Below are 24,860 nucleotides of genomic sequence, written 5' to 3'. Positions count from 1 at the left end.
ACATGAAAGGTAAAACTAAGAAGTTGATAAAAAGAGATATAAGACAATATATCATTTACAGGTAGGGTAGGACTTCTTTTTTTATTATTTTTTTAATTGGAGTTAAATTTACCAGTGCTCATCCCATCAAGTGCCCCCCTCAGTGCCTGTCACCCTGTCACCCCAACCCCCCCCCCGGGACTTCTTAAATAGAACAAGTACACAGAAAAACTGTGTAAGAAAAACTAGTAAGTTCAATTACATGAAAATGAAGGACTTTTATCTTTAAAAGACCATCACAGGGATCCCTGGGTGGCGCAGCGGTTTGGCGCCTGCCTTTGGCCCAGGGCGCGATCCTGGAGACCCAGGATCGAATCCCACATCGGGCTCCCGGTGCATGGAGCCTGCTTCTCCCTCTGCCTGTGTCTCTGCCTCTCTCTCTCTCTGTGACTATCATAAAAAATAAATAAAAATCTAAAAAAAAAATCTGATCTTTAAAAAAAATAAAATAAAAAAATAAAAATAAATAAAAGACCATCACAGACGTCGATAATAGATGACAGGACGGGACAAGATTTTGCAACAAATAAAACCAGGGTGTCAAAAACGTAGAACAAGAAATGTCTGCATGCCAACAAGAAAATTTCAGCAACCCCCCTTCAGAAAAGTGGGAGAAAGCAATTTACAAGAGGGAGGCCCCAACACAGGAAAGGTGACCTGCATCAGAAGAATTGCTCAAAACCCTTAGTCAATCAGAGAAATGCAAATTAATGACGGGAAATCACTTTACACCCATTAACTGGGCACAAATTCAAAAGCCGGCTGCTTTAGCTTCCATCTTCCCGAAAGCCTGGGCTCCTGGGCCTCCTGGAATTATGCCCAGAGCCCAGTGACACACTCAGTGCTCGATAGCTAGCTGTGAATCGGTGAATGATCATCCTTGGTTGCACTGGCTGAGAAACATGGGACAGCACGAGGGGCACTTGGAGCAAGCCTGGAAGGCAGATCCAGCTTGGATATGGAGAAAGGCAGAGAAGACTTTGAAAGTGACCAGGAAGTGTCGCAAGGGGCTGTGCACTGTAAGCATGTATGGATGTGGGTGTTGGGGGAATGGGTGTGTGCAATCATGATGCGTGGGTGTTACTTGAAAATGTGGGTTCAGGTAGAAAGTTTGTGTTGGTCCATAGAGGGAGATGAAACAGAGACACAGGTTGGGGCCAGACTGAGAGCTTGAACTTGACCTCTGAACGTCAGATCGTTAAAATTTCAGAATCATAAAGAGCAGGGTGTTGACAGAGAATGTAAAGGGGCAGGAGGAACACAGTGCCATCGAGGCAGACTGGCCCTCACACTGTAAACTAGATCAGGGGAGCAGATGCACCACCTCTACTACTCACAGCTTCATTTCTTACCAGCCTCCAGATCAAACACCATCTGGCCCCCTGGGGTCCAAGATGGACACGCTGGCGGTACAGTCTACCGGCAAGAGGATGGACCCAGGAAGAGTACACACCAGCCCTAGAAGAGGCCTAGGGCATTTGGGCAAAGGCATGCTTAATGGTGACACCCCAAGCTTCCCAAACTCAGGAAATTGAACTTGAATTGCTCACCAGCTACCCTGCCTAGAATGGGTTTGGGTTCGGAGAGATTTTCTGCTAAGACGCCACATCTTCTGGAAACCCTTGGAATAAACAGATGGGTGGAAATATGGGTACTAAGGCAGAAAACAATCACGATACTAAATCTAGTTCCAAATCAACCCACACTATAAGCAAACAGGGTGGAGAAGGGGATGGGATGGGGTGCAGGAAGCTGCAATGAACTGCCACTACCAAGGTGCCAACCAATGAGAACAGATGCCATCCCTCAGGCAAAAACTAACCCGTTAGACTCTGGATCACTGCACTCTAGGAAGACTTAAAAGTCACATCCATGCCTTACTTATATGGCAGTAAGATCAGAAGGTATATCTTATTCAGAGGACTCAGGACGAGCTGTCTCTGAATATGGAAGTGTCTGCAACCATACCTGAAAGCATCGTAGACTACAATATTTTCCACAGAATTACTCCTTCATCCTTTGCCAAAGCTGGCAGATATAGTAAGTCCATCAGTGGAGGTTTGATAGATATTACCAGAAGCTATGCCAGTGAGAGGTCGTTGCAGATCACGCTGAGCCACCAGTGACCCATTACTCAAGAGAATGTTCTCAAATACTGTTCTAAAAGAAGAGAATGTGCCACAATCAGACCAAGAACCCAAATGATAAAGAAAATGAGAAGGCATCTTTCCATGTGCCTCTTCAAGACCCACTCCCCAGCCTCCTCCATCCTGTTGTTCTGCCCTAGGAAGCTTGTTTTCCTGGGGGCTGTGTGGATGACATACATAGCCCTGGTGATCAATAAACCCCCTTGCTGTCTGGCTTCAAGACTCAGCAAAGGGAAGCCACAACAGGAGATTGGAAAGAGGAAGAACAGCAAATTCTTGGCATTTATTCCCTTGACTGCCTCCTTTGCTTTGGTTACTGCTCCCATTTTTTTAAATAAATTTATTTTTTATTGGTGTTCAATTTGTCAACATATAGAATAACACCCAGTGCTCATCCCATCAAATGCCCCCCTCAGTGCCCGTCACCCAGTTACTGCTCGCATTAAAGCAGAATCAATAATGCTGTGGTTCAACAAAACTCAAAGACAACCTACAGAATGGGAGAAGATATTTGCAAATAACATATCAGATAAAGGGCTAGTTTCCAAAATCTATAAAGAACTTATTAAACTCAACACCAAAGAAACAAACAATCCAATCATGAAATGGGCAAAAGACATGAAGAGAAATCTCACAGAGGAAGACATAGACATGGCCAACATGCACATGAGAAAATGCTCTGCATCACTTGCCATCAGGGAAATACAAATCAAAACCACAATGAGATACCACCTCACACCAGTGAGAATGGGGAAAATTAACAAGGCAGGAAACAACAAATGTTGGAGAGGATGAGGAGAAAGGGGAACCCTCCTGCACTGTTGGTGGGAATGTGAACTGGTGCAGCCACTCTGGAAAACTGTGTGGAGGTTCCTCAAAGAATTAAAAATAGACCTGCCCTACGACCCAGCAATTGCACTGTTAGGGATTTACCCCGAAGATTCAGATGCAATGAAATGCCGGGACACCTGCACCCCGATGTTTCTAGCAGCCATGTCCACAATAGCCAAACTGTGGAAGGAACCTCAGTGCCCATCGAAAGATGAATGGATAAAGAAGATGTGGTCTATGTATACGATGGAATATTCCTCAGCCATTAGAAACGACAAATACCCACCATTTGCTTCGACGTGGATGGAACTGGAGGGTATTATGCTGAGTGAAGTAAGTCAATCGGAGAAGGACAAACATTGTATGTTCTCATTCATTTGGGGAATATGAATAATAGTGAAGGGGAATATAAGGGAAGGGAGAAGAAATGTGTGGGAGATATCAGAAAGGGAGACAGAACATAAAGACTTCTAACTCTGGGAAATGAACTAGGGGTGGTGGAAGGGGAGGAGGGCGGGGGGTGGGGGTGAATGGGTGACGGGCACGGAGGGGGACACTTGACGGGATGAGCACTGGGTGTTATTCTGTATGTTGGTAAATTGAACACCAATAAAAATTAATTTATTAAAAAAAAATAATGCTGTGGATCCCTGGAGACACTTCCTCTTTCTCAATCCCTTGGTCCTATAGTGACAATTACTACACCTCCCTCCTGCCTTTACTACTGCTCTCACTCTGATGGTTTCCCTATACCCTGCCTACACACCTTTGTACCTGTAGTGAGTGCTTTTATTAAGCCCTTCTTTGGTTTCCTGAGTTTGAGTGTGTAATGTACTTCCTATTGGGACCCTGACTGATCCTGCTGCCCCATCATTAGGACAAAATACAACAATTTATAAACCTATGCCTGGACCCTTCTATGGACTTCTTTCGTGACTTGTTTTTAAGAAACATCTATATCCCCCTCGCGTGCCTGGGTGGTGCAGTCAGTTAGGGTCTAACTCTTGGTTTTAGCTCAGGTTGTGATCTCAGGGTCAAGAGATCGAGCCCTGCATGGGGTGAGTCTGCTTGGGATTCTCTTTCCCTCTCCCTTTGTCCCTCCTGCTTGTTCTCTCTCTCTCTCTCTCTCTCTCTCTAATAAATACATACATACATACATACATACATACATACATACATAAATAAATAAAAAAGAAGAGAATAGAAAAGAAAAACACCTATATCCCCCAAACATTTCATTGTATATTCTTTGTGGGAGAGTTTTCTCAGTTCTTAAAGAGCTTTAAAGTTTTTCTTTATTAAACATCTACTATATTTCAAGTACTACATCAAGAACTCCAAATGCATTTTCTTATTTCACTCACACACCCTGAACAAATAGACTACTTTGTCATCCTCATTTTATAGATGAATACTCTACAGCTCTTGCCGAGGTCACCCAGTGGATAAAAGTCGTGTTTACCTATGAGAAGTACGTATCAAGAATCTCTGGTCAAGAGCTTTATTAATTTTGCATTATCATTCTGGGGAGAAATTTGGTGATACGTTTCTTCTCAAAATGGCTCAAGGAGCTTGTAGTACTACCTCAAATTTCAGCCTCAACAATGTCAACTCTGCACCTGTTACTTGCAGCTCTCAGCTTATCAGAGTATTGAAAAGGAGTCCACATTTGTTTTATTTTTTTTTAGCATAGTTGACACAATGTTACATTAGTTTCAGGTGTACAAGTTAGTGACTTGACAAGTCTATACATTATGCTGTATTCACTATAACTACCATCTGTCCCATTACAGCACTACTACAAAATCATGACTACATTCCTATGTGCTGCTTTTTTATTCCTGTGATTTGCTCATTCTGTATCTGGAGGCCTGTATCTCCTCTTCCCTTCACCCATTTTGCCCAACCTCCACCACTCTCCCCTTTGGCAACCATTAGCTTGTTCTCTGGATTTATAGTTCCATTTCCACTTTTTGTTTGTTTATTCAGTTTTTTAGATTCCATTTATGAGTGGAATCATGGTAGTTGTCCAACTTACTTGACTCAGCATAAAACCCTCTAGGTTATCTCAAATGACACAATCTCATCCTTCTTATGGTTGCATAATATTCCACTGTGTATGTATACCACACTTTTTTATCCATTTATCTATTGATGGACACTTAGATTGTTTCCATATCTTGGCTATTGTAAGTAATGCTGCAATAAACACAGGGGTGCATATACCTTCTCAAATTAGTGTATTTTCACTGGGTAAATACACAATAGTGGAATTATTGGATCATATGGTATTTCTATTTTAAGTTTTTTTGAGGAACCCTCATACTGTCTTCCACAGTGATTGCACCAATTTACATTCCCACCAACAGTGCATGAGGATTCCTTTTTCTTTACATCCTCACTAACACTTGTTTCTTGTCTTCTTGATTTTAGCCATGCTAACCAGTATAAGGCAATATTTCATTGTGGTTTTGATGTCCATTTCCCTGTTGATGAGTAATGTTGAGCATCTTTCTATGTGGCTGTTGGACATCTGGATGACCTCTTTGGAAAAATGTCTATTCAGGTCCTCTGCCCATTTTTTAGTAGGATTGTTTGGGTTTTAGGTGTAGAGTTGTATGTGTTCTTTATATATTTAGGATATTAACCCCTTAAAGGAGACCACATCTACCTTAAACTTTTGAGATTACTGGTATAGTGGACTAAACAGTGTCTCCCCAAAATTCATGTCCACCTGGAACTTCAGAATCTCCCCAAAATTCATGTCCACCCAAAACCTCCAAGTCTGCTCACAGTTTGCGTCCACCCAGAGTCTCACAAAGTTAGTTTATTTGGAAATAGCATCACTATAAATGCAATTAAACAGAAGCACAAGATGAAATTATCCTAGATTTAGGGTGGGCCCTAAACCCAATGGCTAGTATCCTTCTGAGAGGAGGAAAGGATACACAGAGGTATAGAAAGGACAGCCACATGAAAATGGAAACAAAGCCTGGAGAAAAGCAACCACAAGCCAACAAATACCTAGAGCCACCAGAGGCTGACAAAAACAAGGAAGGATCCTCCCTAGAGCCTTTGAAGGGAGCACAGCCCTGCTGACACACTGGTTTTGGACTTCTGGCCTCCAGAACTGTGAGAGAATCAATTTTTGCTATTTCAAGTCACCAAGTTTAGGGTGATTTGTTACCTAGGAAACTAATACGAATCTTATTTGAACCATCATGGAAACATCTCATAACCTGAGGCAAACAATTAATCTGAAAGGATTATACAGAAAAATAAAAAATCAGGAACCCTTTGGAGATTACAGCTTATTAACCCATCATTCCAGGTCTGGTCAGAGGTAGTGTGGCCAAATCATTAACATGCCTGATGTCTCCTGACTTATCTTAATTGGTATCCCTTGGGTTTATCCTATTGCTTACAAGGGAAAAGGAAAGCATTTGGGGATGCTACTCCCTTTGTACATGTCTTCTGGGATTTTCACCTGAGCAGCCGTCTCAATGGAAAGCTCAAGAGCTGGATCAAGCACAGCTTGCCCTATTAATTGGGACCAAAAGCCTTCATCACACAATATTCAATAAATGGGGCAGAGCAATGTGTCATTTCCGTAGGAGACACCTACAGAGGCTTGCTCCTACAGTGAGCTGATAACCACAGACCCAGAAGCATTCTTGAAAGCAGTAGGGTAGTAGTATTTTGGCTAATCTTCCTGAAATTTCCCTAGGGCCATAAAGTAAGAGAAACAGCCATTTTTCTACAAGGACCCAGCTGCTTCTCCAATCATAAAGCATTCTGTACCCACCACTAAAATGGCAAGTCAACCTCAGGGACATTGCCCCCCTTGCTAGTTAAAGATTACTCATCCCAGTAGCCATAAAAGAGGCTAATAATTTAACTCCATAACTTTTTCCAATTTCTGCCTAAGAGAAAAACACAACATCAGAACCAAAGTCAAAAGACAAATGCCAATCTATTCTCAATAATTATGGCATATGTTGACAGAGCTTATTTCTTCATATACAAAGAGCTCTTACAAATCAGTGAGAAGCCACCAATAGAGAGAGAGAGAAACAGTATTGGAATAAGCAGTTTACATGAAAGCATAGGAAAATTGTCTCAAATTGGCTTAGAGTCACAGAAACTAAGACAAAGATAATAAAAATGAGTTACTTTCAATGTTGGCAAATATTTAAACGTTTTGAGTATGGGAAATAGACTTTCTTACACACTGTGGGCTGGCTTGTAAGTACAATAACTGGGAAAGAATTTGGCAACATTTATTTAAAATGTACAAACTCACACAGTTTAAATTCTTAAAATACTGTTTAAGAACTTAGCCTATGGCTATTTGCATAAATATACAAAAGTGGCTATATTGAAATGTTCATGGTAGCATCATATGTAATAGCAAATAAAGAGAAACTACTCCCAAAATGTATAGTATAACCCGGGTAAGTTAGTACAGTAACATAGACTTTGGCTTTTCAAAACAATAAGAAAAATCTTTATGTTCTGCTATGGAAAGATTGCCTGGATATTTCAGGTAGAAAGGAATAAGAGTCAGAACAAAATGTATTATCCCATACTATACTGTATTTCCTGCCCATTACACTATAATATAGCCTTCTTACCATTCCACAACTAGCTTTTTCACTTATAGGAAATACACATTTGACTGGAGGGTATTATGCTGAGTGAAGTAAGTTAATCGGAGAAGGACAAACATTATATGGTCTCATTCATTTGGGGAATATAAAAAATAGTGAAAGGGATTATAGGGGAAGGAGAGAAAATGAGTGGGAAATATCAGAGAGAGTGACGGAACATGAGAGACTCCTAACTCTGGGAAACGAACAAGAGGTAGTGGAAGGGGAGGTGGGCGGGGGGACAGGGTGACTGGGTGATGAGAGCACTGATGAGAGCACTTGATGGGATGAGAACTGAGTGTTATGCTATATGTTGGCAAATCGAACTCCAATAAAAAAAATATACAAAAAAAAGGTAATACACATTTGAATTCTAGAAGAATATGCAAAACTAATAATTCACCTTTATTAAATAGTTACAGCTGAAGACTGCGAAAGGATCAGCAAGGGAAAGTTTACTTTCCCTTTTGTTTGATTTTTTTCTTTTTATCCTGAGTGTGAATTATATTTATGATTTTGAAGGATGAATGCTAATGCTGAAGGGAAGTGGGGTTGGGAGGGCCTCACCCTGTAGGTCAGGGACACTTGGCTCAAACTTCAAGCTGTTCCTATGAGTCCTGATTTATTGATATCCTGACATAGTTTATACCCATACTTTGAGGTCTTTATGTTTTCAAGAAAGTTCTTGACCTTCTTTGGGTTGTCATTACACACGTGCACAGTTAATTGGGTCTTTCTGGAGTGCGTTAGGATCTGCCTCTGCCCTATAACTTCTATTGCTACATTGCAGGGCTCCCCTCTACCTTTTCAAGAAAGTTCTTGACCTTCTTTGGGTTGTCATTACACATGTGCACAGTTAATTGGGTCTTTCTGGAGTGCGTTAGGATCTGCCTCTGCCCTATAACTTCTATTGCTACATTGCTGACAGAGAGGGAAACAGAAGAAGAAAGAGAGAAGGGCAGAGATCGAGAGACACAGAGGGAGAGAGAGGGCTGTAAGCATGTCTCCAGCCCTAGCCAGCTTTGTGGAGGTGTCGAGGGTCCTATCACCAGGAGTCTGACAACCCTTAACACAGGTGGTTACTTTTCTGAGTTTGTTGCCCAGTGAGACTCCACCAATTTTGTGGCTCGTAGGGGTCTGGGAGGGAGGTAGTGTCCTTGCACCTATAGCCCAGAACCCCACGACTCCCTGGCCCACCTTGCACCACCCCATAGGGAGCTCACCTAACTCACAGCATAACAGGGAGGTAGAGGGGAGCCCTGGCCCTTGGGCAGCCAGAAGCTCCCAGACCCTATTAAGGAAGCACTTATGCCTATCCTGAGCTGAGGGTTTTGGAGACACCATGAGCTGTGCTAGGCACTTTGGTATATCTTCATGTAACATGCACATTGCCCCTCTGTGTCTGGTAGTGGCATTCTTCACAGCTCTCCTCATGGCACTAAGGCCACTCAAGGTCACACAGCTATAAAGAAGAAGAGCTGGGAGGCCTGCTCCTTTTCCCCACCCCAACTGAGTCCTAGACTCATGACTTCACACACAGTCCCTGGCACATCCCACCTTTGTGATTTTGGAAACCAAAACCCAAGCTGTCCCCTGAAAGATGCAGTCAGACCTTCAACTGCTTTGATTCTTAAGTTGCAGATCTACAGGATACTGTGATGCCACAGATTCATAACCATAGTTCAAGGCTCTAGGGGTGGAAATGAACCTGGACACTGGTTTATAACTCCTTGCCCTTAGAACTCCTTTTGGCATTCCCTTTTCCCTGGTCTAGACCACAGGCTGGCACTTGCTGAAGGAACTTCACTCATCTCCAAACACTTAATTCCAATTCTCCTTTGTTGGAAAAAGAACACCCTTCCCTTCATCAGGGTAGATGCTGTGTACAGAGAAGAATGGTCTGACAATCCCAAGGCAAACTGTATGGTGAGCTGTAAAGTCCAAAAGTTGAAGCCAACATCTTGAATAACTCAAACACAAGCCAAGAATGAGGCTAATCATTACTTGCACCTTCCCATCACCACCTTCTATACCACAGTACCACAGTAATAGTTCTCAAAGAAATATGCACACGGTGCGGTGTCTGGGTGGCTCAGTGGTTGAGTGTCTGCCTTCAGCTCAGATCGTGATCCTGGGGTCCTGGGATCGAGTCCCACATCAGGCTCCCTACAGGGAGTCTGCTTCTCCCTCTGCCTACATCTCTGCCTCTCTCTATGTCTCTCATGAATAAATAAATAAAATCTTTTTAAAAAGATATTTATGTACATGGTCTGATTAATAGCCCTCATAGAGCCATTAAGCTTGTACCAACATCATAAAACCCAGGTGAAGAACCCTTACTGCCCCTGTGCTCAGCACCCTACACAGACTAAATTACTTTTAATATTCACAACATTCTGAGGGTTGGTATTATTTGTATCCCCATTTTATCACCCAAAAGAAGGTTTAATAATTCACCAAAGAAAGAGTTAAAAATAGACCTGCCCTACGACCCAGCAATTGCACTGCTGGGGATTTACCCCAAAGATACAGATGCAATGAAATGCTGGGACACCTGCACCCCGATGTTTCTAGCAGCCATGTCCACAATAGCCAAACTGTGGAAGGAGCCTCGGTGTCCATCGAAAGATGAATGGATAAAGAAGATGTGGTCTATGAATACGATGGAATATTCCTCAGCCATTAGAAACAACAAATACCCACCATTTGCTTCAACGTGGACGGAACTGGAGGGTGTTATGCTGAGTGAAGTAAGTCAATCGGAGAAGGGCAAACATTATATGGTCTCATTCATTCGGGGAATATAAATAGTAGTGAAAGGGAATAGAAGGGAAGGGAGAAGAAATGGGTAGGAAATATCAGAAAGGGAGACAGAACATGAAGACTCCTAGCTCTGGGAAACGAACTAGGGGTGGTGGAAGGGGAGGAGGGCGGGGGGTGGGGGTGAATGGGTGACAGGCACTGAGGGGGACACTTGACGGGATGAGCACTGGGTGTTATTCTGTATGTTGGCAAATTGAACACCGATAAAAAATAAATTTATTATTAAAAACAATAAAGAAAGAAAAAAATAATTCACCAAAGATTGCACACCTGGAAAATTAGAAATCCAAAATCAAGCCACAAAGCCTAAGATTTTACCATTGGAACTTCCACCATTGCTATTATCATGGATCAAAAGGACTGGAATTCAGGCACGTTTTTACCATCCTAAAGTGTTCAAACCAAGCACTCCTCCTTCTGCAGAATTCAAAAGTGAGCTTCTTTTCAGGCTCAATACTTCCCGTCCCAAACATTTTGTTACCTTCAGATCTATTTTCTCTTGAATTCATTACATTGATTTGCTAGTTGACAATAAACTCTCTAAATAATGTGACGAAAGCAGACAGCCTTAGAAATAATGCATCATGGAAAAGGTGCTACTTTTAAGCCCCCTTTACTTCTGATGGAGAACTGATGGCAAAACCAACTAAGCCAGCAGTGAGGGAGAATGATATTCTAACAGTAGGAGCCATCTTATTTTTTTTAATTAATTAATTAATTTATTTATGATAGTCACAGAGAGAGAGAGGCAGAGACACAGGCAGAGGGAGAAGCAGGCTCCATGCACCGGGAGCCTGACGTGGGATTCGATCCAGGGTCTCCAGGATCGCGCCCTGGGCCAAAGGCAGGTGCCAAACTGCTGCGCCACCCAGGGATCCCTTTTTTTTTTTTTTTTTTTTTAATTTGTAGGAGCCATCTTAAAACAAAGTCATTTTAGAGAGGATGGTGTTTAAAATCCCTTTTAGACATTCGAGATGGCTTTGGTCACTATGCTTTTGGGGCACAGAATGAGAAAGATTGAAAGAACATGTCCAGACTACGTGGACAAGCATGTCCAGCAAAGCCATGATACCTTTTAGGAGAGGAGCCAAATCACAGAAGGACATTCATCAGGTTTGCTAGCATTTTTTTATTTCTTTGTTTTTTTTTTCATGAAATGATTAATGAGGTGAAGATTAAGATTCACATCTTTCCCTCATGGGTCCTTGGGCTGAAGGTTTGTCAGCCACTGTCACAACCCTCAGCTCTCCTGGGCCTTCTTGAACACAAAAAAGGCTTTGTTCTAGGAATTAGCCTCCTGGCCTGAGTGCCTTCAGCTCTGAGAGCCACTTCACTGCGGCAATGCTGTCACCATGGTTACGAGGCCCTCCACTGTGGTTTCCACACCTCACCACAAAAGCCTCAGGGGAAAAATAAATAAATAAAACTTAAGGCTGGACCACATGCTAGTAAATTAGCCTCGATTACTAGTCCTTGACGTCAAATATGAGAAACTATTTTGGAAGAGGAAAGAAATATGCAAAGAAGATTTTAGAAAGCCATCTGTAACTGCTAAACTATTGGAGTTTCAAATCGACAAATAGTTTGTCAGGAAAAATTGTGTGCTTTCCAGATTACAGATATTTCCTGAAAACAGACTGGTTCCTTAGTGTCTATTTATGCAGTTTCTACTGGTTTTATCTTTTTAATGGAAAACCACTGTGACCCTCTGAGTTAGGAGAGTAATCCATCCGGGTGCCAGTATTTGAGAGCACCGTGAGCACGATGTGGTCTTAACAAGAGGAATTTATGCCTTTACGTATATGACTTTATGTTATGTCTATTTCATGTCTTTGTGGGAATCCCATGACGAGTCACTTCGATAAAGTAAAAAAAAAAAAATGTATTACTAAAATAAAGTACAAATACAGAACAGTGACCAACTAAAAACCATCATTTATGTTTTGCGGGCATGAGTTCTTTTCCGGAGATCAGAATTACTTCCAGTGAATCCCAGATGTTCCGTATTGGATTGTAGAGGAAAGCAAACATCCTGAAGGAATAGCCACCATCCCATAAGGAGCCGCGGGAGGGATCTCTGGAGAGACAGTGAGAGGCTGGCCCCATGCATCCACCACGGTGAGCGCAGTACTCGCAGAAAGAAATCACCAGCTCCATATGGGCCAGAAGCTCTAGTGCCATTAGGAAGGTAAACTCAACCCAATCCACATAAATATAAAATGATATGAGAGGCAGTTACTATTTACCTTGAAATTTTACAAAACTTACAACAAGGCCTGAGGACAACTGAATCATGCCAAAAGGGAAAACTATGTGCTCTTTTTCTGCATGATTAAGAGTTAAAGATGAGTGAATATACAGAGAGATAGATGCAGCCATGCCCATAGTAGTTACATGCACCATCTTTGAAGTCAGACAAATCTGGGGTCAGATCCCAGCTCCTTGGAGGCCATGAGAATTTAGGTGAGCCCCTCATTGTTTTTGAGTGTCAATCTCCTGGTGGCAAAGTGGGGGTGGTAATATCAACTTTGTGACTTAAAGGGACACTGTAGGTGAAGGGTTTGACACAATGCATGGGACTGCGTAAACAGTCACCGGTGGGAGCTTGAATAACCATAAGAAGTGAGAGGGTAGAGGAGCAAGTGAGTTGGAGAAAGAAGGAGGAGGACAAAGGAGAGGCAGAGATGGAGAAGGGGAGAAAGGGGAAGAAGAATCAGAGGGAAGCCACGTGGTGGGAGTATTTACAGCATCTACAACACCCTGCTGTATATAAGCAGGGGGAGAGAAGATGAGTGGGGGCTTTTAGGTAAGGGTTCAAATCTTGACTCTAACATGTATATGTTCACGACCCCTGAACCATCTCTGTTAGTTCCAGAATTTACTATTTGGCCTTCCCTTGGGACCACATGGGTTCACTTTTTTGTTTACAGTTTGAAGGAAAGAACCAAGCCAACTACCTCGTACTGAAACAGAAATATTACATAGGAGACGTAAGGAGGCTCCAGTTTGAGGTGCTTCTGAATCTCTCAGCCTTCCCCTGTTCCTTTTCTCCTCTTGTCTCTATGAAATGGTCTTTCTGTTCTGATGTCTATTCTCCAGAGCATAGCCAAGAAGGGAACCTCAGAGGCTGGGTTGCTACTCAGAATTACTCAGGGCCACTAAACCAGCCTCCTCATGAAAAGGCAGTAAAACCAGGAACTGGCTGGACTTACATAAAATATAAGAGGTCATCTTCTGCTGTTGGCAACATATATTGGCTTCAGAATGGGGCCTGGGAGGCAGAGAGCAAAGATCGCCAAAGAAATGAGGCTTAGGGAAACAATGCTACACTAATATTTCCATGTTTTGTGGAGATATTTCCACAGAATATTTTAAACTAAGAACCGGAGTGGTTTCCAGGATTCTAAGAGCAACGTAGTTGTGCCAATTCTGGGACTCTGGAATGGCAGATCCAACTGTGCGTGTGTGTGTGTGTGTGTGTGTATGTAAGTTAAGCATTTGAAATACAATTTACAGATCGTTAGAAATGAAGGCTCACTTTGCACCCACATCAAACATTTTATTCAATAACAATATATATTGGCCAGAATAATGAAGAACTGCACAAATTCGCAGCTTCCAACTTAAGAACTGAACAGGTCTGGAGGTATGCAGTGCCTGGGGGTCGGCCAAAATTTTAGCGAGGAGCTCATAACACAGCTCAATCATTTTACCGTCTACCTAAAATATGTAACACCTAAGTGCCCATGAACACTACCAGCACTATGACACAAGTCAGTTTGGTGTCTTTCGGGACCTGTTCAGCATCTTCATGGACTTAAGGTTCGTATAGACTTGGCTTGTGTACCTGGCAGTTGTCATTGCTTTTCAGACCATGTCCTCAATGTATGGCCACCATACATGGCCCCCCCACCCACCAATGGCCTCCATACCCATTCCAAGAGTATCCCCAAGTAGTTTCAGGTTCCCAAAACAAGGCATTTTGGGATTATCTAGAGCCCTGAGACCTAAGGTTTAGTGCTGTTTACCCTCTCGATGTATTCGCCATGTCTTACTCTCTGTATTCTGATTCTGACATCAGGGGCCTGCTGACCCTGAGAGACTGCCTCACAGGACTAGTCAATTCATAGAGACAGCAGACAACTTGCATGTTTTTCAAATGCAAACCCACCAATCCAGAGCCCACACCTCTGACCACTTTCTCTCATACTCTGGGCCACTACCCCCATGCCTGCATCTGGGACCAGGTACCAAACAATAAGGGACAGTCCCTATGCCCCAGAATCTGCTGAAATTATTCCAAGGAGCCTGTCCTAGGCCTGCTTACCCTGACGAGGCTGTGTCTTCCTGTGGGAACCATAAGAAAGGTTCCTGCCCCCATGTCCCCCTTCCCTCTGACTCCTGACCCTCCTGGTGTTTCCCTGTGTGCCACCCCCCCTCCTGCCATTGCAAAGTGTGGCGCACCCTCTCCTTTGGGAGCTGTGAGTATCAAACTCACATTTCAATGGCAATTGTCTGTTGGCCATACTGAGCCTCACAGTTCCTATTAACACATTATATTTGAAAACATCAAGGAAACAAAGTTTTCCTGGAGAGAAGAGAGTCAAGGATTGCCGGTTAGTTGCTGGGACCACACAGATGCAGGCAAAGTGACCCCAGAAAGCAGTCTTCAGTCATCACTGAGAGACTAGAGTCTTGGGTCTTGCAAAGTCTATGCTACGGTTTTCAACCCAAACCTCATGTCACTACTTCTTACGGTGAGCTACCACAAAAACATCCCCATTTTCATTCTCCTTTTCTTCCTGAGCAGCCATCTTTTTATAATCTTTTGGAAATGACGTCTTGTACCAGCTTTAATGTATATATGGCTACATTTACACAATTATTCAACACATCTATTGAGCACCTACTGTATGCACTGTTCTAGCCCCAAGAGATACAATACAATACAGATCTCTAATTACATGGAGCTTATAATCCAGTAGGACAAGATAGTAAACAACATGAATAGATGGTATGTTAAGTTGGGCTTAGCAGGACAATAAAGGGGAAATGGAGACCATATGTTCCAGGAGGTCGAGGAGTTCACTTTTTTAAAATAATATCTTCATTGAGATATAATTCAGATACCATAAAATTCACTTGTACACTGTCTAGTTCTGACATCCCTAGTATTCACAGAGTTGTGCAACTATCCCCATTATCTCCTTCCAAGACATTATCATTTTCCAACCTCTCCCCAAAAAACACCATAACCATTAGCATTGCTTCCCCATTGCCCTGTCTCCCCAGCCCCCAGCAAACACTAATTCACCTTCTGTCTCTGGATTTACCTGTTATGGGAATTTCATAAATGGAGTCATACAAAATGTGGCTTTTTGTGTAGCATCTTTCAATCAGCATGATGTTTCTAAGGTTTGTTTATGTGATAGCATGTGCCTATGTCCCATTCCTTGTCATGGATGAATAATACTCTGCTGTATGCATTTACTACTATTTGTTTATTCACTCATCACTTGGTTTTTTTCCACTTTTTGACTACTGTGAATAATGCTACCGTGAGCATTTGTGCAGAAGGTTCTGTGTGGACACGTGTCATCACAGCTCTTGAGGATATACCCAGGAGTGGAGTTGCAGGATCATCTGGTCATTCTGCATTTAGCCTTTGGGGAGATAGTTCTATTTTGAATCAAGTGATCAAGGGAGGCCTTGCTGATAAAATGACATTGAGTAGACATCGGAAGGAGGTGATCTAAATAAGCCAGACCTAGAGGTGGGTGAGGGCATGCCAGGCAAAGAACAGCAAGATCAAAGGCAAAAACAGACCTGGTGTGTCTGAGCAACAGCCAAGTGCACTAGCATGGCTGAACTGGAGAGAACAGGGAGGGAACTACATGTTGAGCTCTGATGCATCACATTTAAGTGGCAACCTGCTAATACGTTTGTAATTAAATGGGCCTACATATTCCAGCTTCCTGAACTTAACCTCTTAACTCAACTTATCCATAAGAATTTCTTTCACAGATTGATTCAGATTTTATTCAGTTTCATCCATGATTCTGTCTTCTTCTGACATGTTTCACAAAGAAATATACAGAATATACGCACGCAATGATTACATACCAAAGATTAGGTTATAGATGCATCTGTGTTTGGAGTGGCATGAATAGGTATGCTTCTGCCCCTGCCAGATAAAGGTAGGCTAACTGGAAAGCCCATCGCCGTGTGTTGTTATTGCCCACATTCCCCAGCCCTGGCGAAGTAAACTCTGTGATGAGTCAACAGTAGCTACATGATCAGACACCAGCAGGTAGGAATGGTGCTCCTCTACAGGCAGGCTCTGGATCACCTCTCCTTTCTGCACGGGCCACACAGGAGAACTACAGAGTGAGCAAATGGGCTTGGCCATTTGCTTCTCCTGGAAGTCTTGATTGCTGTGGCTGTCTCTTCATGTTCCCAGTATGGCCTTCGGTTTAAGGGTCAAGAGGACACAGAACATAAAGACTCCTAACTCTGGGAAATGAACTAGGGGTGGTGGAAGGGGAGGAGGGCAGGGGGTGGGGGTGACTGGGTGACGGGCACTGAGGGGGACACTTGACGGGATGAGCACTGGGTGTTATTCTGTATGTTGGTAAATTGAACACCAATAAAAAATTAATTTATTTAAAAAAAAAAAAAAAGGTTCAAGAGGACAGTGGGAGCTCTAAACAAACAGGGTGTGTGTTGTTGCTAAGAGAGACTAACTGGGCCCAGAGGAGAGTGTGGAGGCCAGTGAGGATGCACTGAGGAACAAATATGGTGGTTGTAACTGAAAGGTGAGGTTTTACTCTGTATGGAATGAGCAAAGGCATTTCAGGAGAAAGAATGGCAGGGGTGAAGGCTCAGACATAGGGGAGAACACAGGACCCTTTAAAAGAAGAAGGAGGAGAAGAAGAGGAAGAAGAAAAGAAAAGAAAAGAAAGAAAAGAAAAGAAAAGAAAAGAAAAGAAAAGGGGATCCCTGGGTGGGGCAGCGGTTTAGCGCCTGCCTTTGGCCCAGGGCGTGATCCTGGAGACCCGGGATCGAGTCCCACGTTGGGCTCCAGGTGCATGGAGCCTGCTTCTCGCTCTGCCTGTGTCTCTGTCTCTCCCTCTCTCTCTCTGTGACTATCATAAATAAAAAAAAAAAAAAAGATTTAAAAAAAAAAAAGAAAAGAAAAGAAAAGAAAAGGCAATTAATTAACTACATCCCGTTTGTGGTGGGGAAATACAGAGAGATGAGCAGGCTTGAAACACACAGCTGTAACACCTAGAGCCTCGTTAGATGTTGAGAGCAATCTGGATTGCTCTCAATCCAGAGCATCTCAATCCTTCATGCTAAAGGCAAGAGGCAGGACAGGAAGGATTTCAAGCATTGAGGTGACATGATAAGGTTTGATATGGCTGATGATCGTGAACTGGGCTAGACTGGAGGCGAGGTGCTCAGATAAATTCCCAGTCCTCTCCACAACACTGGGTGCAGCTCCCAAGCCCACCTGAGCATCCTGCTTGGGGTTCTTGTGAAGAGAAGGATTCGCTCACCTTCCCTTCCTTGTTTCTTCTTTCTGATGTAGAAAGCAAGTCCACTCAAACAAATGGAATTATGCCACTTGGCAAAGTAACAGCGACAGATGCAGATACATGCACATGTTACATGTATACATAAAATGCGATCATTGCAGTTTTTCTATCCACTAAACTAACATTTCACCAGGATAACCTTTGCCCTTGGAAAATTCACAGTGGGGGCAGGTTTCCTTCTATGAATGAAACAGGAATTTGAGCCAAATTTAAGTAAATCTTAAAGAACAGCTAATCTTACTTGACATCAACATGATCCTGGGAAAAGGAAAGAGGAGTCTGGGACCTCTATTATATTGGTATTTTTCATAAAAACCTATCTGCAATTGTACCTTTGAGAAGAATCTTATTGTCACTTTCAAAAAAAACCTTCCCAGTTCTTGGTTATATTTCTAGTTTCTTCCTATTTCTCTCTTCCCCAAGATAAATCAAATGATCTTTTAACCAAGATTAAATGTCCACAAAGGAAATACCTTTATATGGGACTGTTCACAACCTTTTAGATAACTATGTCTGCTGTCAGTCATCATTTTTCCTTGAGTCTTTGTGTGATCGCAAGAGAAACCAGTGGCCTGATGCACCGCCACAGGGGGAGCTTTGCATTCCTTCTAGAAGCACTCTGTTCTCTTTCTCCCACTCAGTGTTTCCATTTTTCTGTATCATTCTATTCTCTGACACACGCACACATATACACCACGACACCTATCTTTCCAGCATTACTTCCTGACATTTTTAGAATAAATTATACTATTGCGTTTGTCCCTAAGTTTTTTGTGTTCTTTCAATTCCAAAATATAACCTTATCAGGGAAAAGATTGGATGGGCAGAAAGGGAGCCCTCATCATTATTTAAAATCAAAGATTCAGAGGCACCTGGGTGGCCCAGTCAGTGAAGCATCTGCCTTTGGCTCAGGTCATGACCTCCCGGTCCTGGGATGGAGCCCCACTTCAGGCTCCCTGCTCAGCTTTCCCTCTGCTGCTCCTCTCTGCTTATGTTCTCTCTCTCACTCTCAAATAAATAAATAAAATCTTTTTTAAAAAAAAAACAAAGACTCAAATCCCCAGTGACTCACAGCTTTTCTGCCCAGAAAAGCCATACTTCTTTTTGTTCAGTTGATCTTCTATGCAAGGCCTGCAATGATTGTACCTTCCCTCCAACCGTGTCTGCAAAGAGTAAAGGCTGTGTAAGTGCAAAATCCAAGCATTAAGTTTGTTTTCTTTTTAGTTTCATGTGGGGTTTTTTTTGTTTTTAAAACCTATTTTTCTTTACTTCCTACTATATTTTTTTAACTTTTATTTTTTTTAAGATTTTATTTATTTATTCATGAGAGACACAGAGAGAGAAAGAGAGGGGCAGAGACACAAGCAGAGGGAGAAGGAGGGGCCATGCAGGAAGCCTGATGTGGGACTCGATCCCGGGACTCCAGGATCATGCCCTGGGCGGAAGGCAGGAGCTAAACCCCTGAGCTACCCAGGGATCCCCTAATATTTATTTTTTAAAGAGAGTGCACATGCCCTTGGAGTGGGGGTTAGAGGAGGGGTGGGGAGAGAGGGAGAGAGAGAATCTGAAGCAAGCTCCATGCTAAGCATAGAGCCCAACATGGGGTTTAATCTCACAACCCTGAGATCACAATCTGAGCCAAAATCAAGAGTCGGACATTTAACCCACTGAGCCACCCAGGCACCCAACTTCCTACTATCTTAAATCAATTAATCCTTAGGGAAATAATCTCCCACCACAAGAAGAAGACAGAAAGGCATGGAGCTGACATCAACTTCTACAGAGTAAAGCCTGTTGGAAATAATAAAAGTTGCTTTAGAATTAACAGCTACAGCCTCAAACATCTTAGAGTAGCAACAGCAGTGAATGAATCCACAAGAATTCAGCTGGAATACAGTGGCCAACATGTAAGGAGTCCTTGGTGCGAGGTGTTGGCATCTATTAACTTATTCATCTTTGGGATGAATACAACCGTGTAGTAGCTGTTACGTTACTCCTTTTATGGGTAAGAAAACTGAGGTGTTAGGAAGGTGTGTGATTTGCCATAATTCGCCAAAGATCACACATGTGAGGAAAGAGCAGAACCAAAAATCAAAAGTAAAGCTGTCTGTGCTCAAAACTGCCATAACATGTCTGCCTGTGCCTTGGCACAACCAGAAAAACTTGGAAACAGATGTGAATCGAATTTTTTTTCTTTTGAAGATAATGAATTTGTGAGAATCCAGTGTTCTTCAAACCAGCTAAGGGCACCTGGGTGACCCAGTGGTTGAGCATCTGCCTTTGGCTCAGGTCATGATCTCGGGGTCCTGGGATCAAGTGCCATATCGGGCTCCCCACAGGGAGCCTGCTTCTCCCTCTGCCTACTTCTCTGCCTCTCTCTCTCTCTCTCTCTCTCTGTCTCTCATGAATAAATAAGGCCTTTTAAAAAATAAATAATAAATAATAAAAATTGGGGTGAGAACATAACCGACCTAATGCCTGTACATTTCTATTTTTAAAACAACTTTTAGCCAAGAGCTATAGTCAAACTATGTAACAATTTTGTGTCATGGGAGCCAGGGAAGAGGAAATGGACCATGGCAATGGCATGGAACAGGGTTCTGGAGGCCTCCTGCAGAGATAGGTGCTAATGCTTTACTTGCTAGATCCAGGAGCACCAGAGAGGAAAGGGCCCATGGAGAGGCGCCAGGGCAGTGAGGTCTTCACCCATCGCTGGAGTAGTTCAGCATTTTGTCAACCAGTGTGACTAAGCCAGTGCCATCCAGTGCAGGCTGGGCCAACCTGAGCCCACTCTGTCCTCACTGAGGGACCATAGGCCATACTGAACCCTAGTGGCAACTGCTCTCCTGTATTCTGTGCCCTCTTAGAGGAGATGGATTAATATGACATTTTAAAGAACACTGGATCCCCATAAATTCATTTTCTTCAGAAGATTCTGGAGGCCAAACAAAAAGGTTGTAGAATAGTCTATGGATGTGGTGGAAGCATCATTTATGCGAATTGACACAAGAAGAGCCAGAAAATGAGTCTAAATTCCCACAAGGCAGTAATTAGTTTAATAGCAAAATGTGGGGTAACACGGAAAATGCAGGTAAATTTTAGCTGATGGTTCTCTTTTTTTTCTTTAAACAGTAAATGATAGGACAAAATGGTCAGCATCCCAGAGTCAGAGGCTGACTCAGACTTCATGGTAGCAACATCTGACCCACTTCAGTGGCTGGAGAGCCTCTGCTTATCCCCCAGAGGCTCTCTGGAGAATGTCAAGATTCTCTTGCAAATTAAATTGCCTTAATTGTTTGGGTAGGCAGCCAAAAATAGTAATGACCAATAAACCTGGCCTTTGTACTCAAACTGAGGGTTTGACTCCCACTTCTACTCCCTACTAGCTGTGTTCTCCTAGGCTGGCTACTTGACTTCTCTGTGCCTCTATTTCCCCAGCTAGAATTAAAGCTCTATAAAAATAACACTGAGGTCTTATGGTCTTTGGAAGGATTAAAGACGATAATAAAATAAAAAATTTTTAAAGAGTATCTAGCACATAGTGAACATAAATTCCAACCAAGAAATTCATTTAACATAGGCTCAAACTCGGTGTCCATCAAAAGATGAATGGATAAAGAAGATGTGGTCTATGTATACAGTGGAATATTCCTCAGCCATTAGAAACGACAAATACCCACCATTTGCTTCAACGTGGATGGAACTGGAGGGTATTATGCTGAGTGAAGTAAGTCAGTCGGGAGAAGGACAAACATTATATGGTCTCATTCATTTGGGGAATATAAAAAATAGTGAAAGGGAATAAAGGGGAAAGGAGAAAAAATGAGTGGGAAATATCAGAAAGGGAGACAGAACATGAGAGACTCCTAACTCTGGGAAACGAACTAGGGGTGGTGGAAGGGGAGGTGGGTGGGGGGTGGGGGTGACTGGGTGATGGGCACTGAGGGGGGCGCTTGATGGGATAAGCACTGGGTGATATGCTATATGTTGGCAAATTGAACTCCAATAAAAAATAAATTTATTTAAAAAATAATAATAACACAGGCTCAAAGCAACTGTGTTGAGTTACAAAGATGAATGACATGTGAATTGCGTCCTCAAAAACCTACCATCTAAATTCCACTGCTTGATGTTTACTGAAGAGAAATAAAACATTTGTGCACAAAATGCCTTGTCCATGGCAGCTTCATCCAAAATAGCCAAAAACTGGAAAGGACTCCAACATCCATCCATAGGCACAGTAATAAACAGACTGGTGATTCCATACTCAGCAATGAGAAGAAACAGATCAATGCTGATATCAGCACAAAGATGAATGCACCTCCAACACTTTGAGGAGGAAAAGAAACCAGACAAAAAAAGAGTAAACAGTTATTTTACTCATTTATATGAAGTTCTACTAAAGGGAAATCTATAGTGTCAGAAAACAGAGTAGTAGTTGCCTGGGGAGGTGGTGGAGAGGAGGGAGCAGCTACCAAAGGATCACAGGGGAACTTCATAGGGTAATGGGAATGTTCTGGATCTTGATAGGGGTATGGGTTACATGAATATACATAGATGTAAGAATGCATCAAACTGTACATGCCGAATAGGTGCTGGAGTATATAGTAAGCAATATATCTGGTCTTTGTCTTCAGTTCCTGACACAGATCTCCTAAAACCCTTGAAATTTTCTGAGTGTTCAGAGTGTCTTTTGTTATTCATAATAAGCCCCTTAGGATCCCTTTGGACCTGAGAAATGGGAGATGGGAGCTGGTTGCCAGAAAAACCAACCATGGGATTAGAAGTTTAGACCTTCTCACCCACCTTACCCAGACATCTGGGAGGAGGAGAGTGAGTTCAGTCACCAATGGCGAGTGATTTGTGCCTACCTGATACATGCCTACCTAGGAAACCTCTATTAAAAAGCTCAGAAATTAACCCCAGGAGTTAGTGCCAGAACTGAATTAAAATGACACCTACTGGTGTCAGAAGATTGGAGAACTGGCCAATGTTGGAAAAACAGCACAGTTGCATATTATTGTATAAAGTAAACTTCAATGAAGTTGATTTAAAAAGAAAAATCTACAACCAACAAAGAGTTTTCAAATTGTTCTCTGCATTGGTAGGTCCCCTTGGGGTCAAGGTATACTTGAAACTATACTCAGAGCAGCTCTCCTCCATCTGATTTTTATACTGGAAATCCATTTGAACAGAGTTCCATGGCTTAAATATATATATATATATATATATATATATATATATATATATATATATATATGTCTTTGAAAACCACTGGTTCCTTTGTAAGAGACCATTGGGAGTGATCAGTCTGGTTGGCCCATGCAGGTGAGGGAATGAGGGCTTAGCTGTTTCCTGGAGTTTAGATTCCTCCTGGGCAGCATTTCTTAAACCCAGCTGCACATCTCAACCAACTGAGCAGCTTCCAAAAATACTCTGGTACCCTCAGAGTGGATCGAAGACACCATCATTGCACGGTAAGTCCCCAGGAATTCTAACCAGATGAAGAGCCATCACCCGCTTTGTTCGGGAGCTATCTAGAACTCCCATTCCTCTGTCTAAATATTTAAGGGGAAAAAAAAAAAAAAAAAACCCTCCTAGCACTGAAATCCCTTCTAACCACTCTGAGACACCATCAAGTTGCCTGTTTACTGGATTTGGCCTAATGCTATTTCAATCTCTGAATCTAGTCAAAAATGGAGAACATCTCTCTACTCCTTGGAGCAAAATAAAACCAGGTTGTATTTCTCTGCTTTATTTTTGCAGAATCTGAAGATAAATTAACCTATGAGTGTGAAGTTTTTAATATGAGCTTTATTTTCCTCCCTAGGTAACTTCTGTTGCCTTTCAGCGATAGACTAACGCTTTGTTATAAAGGGAACACAGAGAAATCTGATCTGCTACAAAACTAGCAAACTAAAATTCATGTCCTGGGACTAAAGAGTATTTCTCCTCATTAAATCTCCCTCAACAAAGAGCCAGAAGGAACCATCCTCTCAGCTAAAAATACCGTGAGGAGCTAGTTGCGACACCAGCGCATCGTTCAGTGGCCAGTGACAGCTAAGCCCCGGAGGAGTTCTGGGTGTACCCTTCAGCATCAGTGAGTGGAGTGTACCCAAGGACAACCAGACTGGAAAAAGCAGATGACAATTTTTAGATTTTTCTCTCTGCAACCTAAGACTTCATATTGGAAGCCACTGACCAACTTCTGGAGTACTGTGGGCTGACAGCGCTTCACTTGCCTCTATAACAGGGGCTGGCGTTGGTGGCCACAGCAGCAGCCCAAGAACCTGAGAATGAAGGGGATGGAGATGTACCCCCTGACGGTTCAACTAAGAAATCAGCATATGTGGATCATAGCTGAGAAGTTCCAGTTCCCTCCCTCCAGGGCCTGAACTTCATGACCATGGCATTGAGTCAAGCAGAACGTAAGGACCATCAGAGTCCAGGGAAGGAGACTCTCTGAGGACAAGGCACACACTGCCCACTGCCCAATTGGGAACTATCCAGGGGGCATGGCCACAGTCAAGGACAGAGAGAAAAGGGTTTGTTGGGAAGGCTGCTCATGGCCATGGGTGGAACCCGGGTAGATCTCAGTCCCAGCTTGGCCATTTCTGGGCTGTGTGACCTTACACACGTACTTAACACTCTGTCCCCACACTTCTATGCTGCCTCACTTTCTTAATCTGTCAAATGAGGATGGTGTCCACCTCATCGGGTTACTGTAGGGATTACGTGAAGCCCTTAATACAGAGCCTGACTCACAGCAAGCA

This window comes from Nyctereutes procyonoides, unplaced genomic scaffold, assembly GCF_905146905.1.
Source record: "Nyctereutes procyonoides isolate TBG_1078 unplaced genomic scaffold, NYPRO_anot_genome, whole genome shotgun sequence".
NCBI lineage: Eukaryota > Metazoa > Chordata > Mammalia > Carnivora > Canidae > Nyctereutes > Nyctereutes procyonoides.
The sequence above is the reverse complement of the archived record's forward strand: the minus strand, read 5'-3'. Positions refer to the sequence as shown.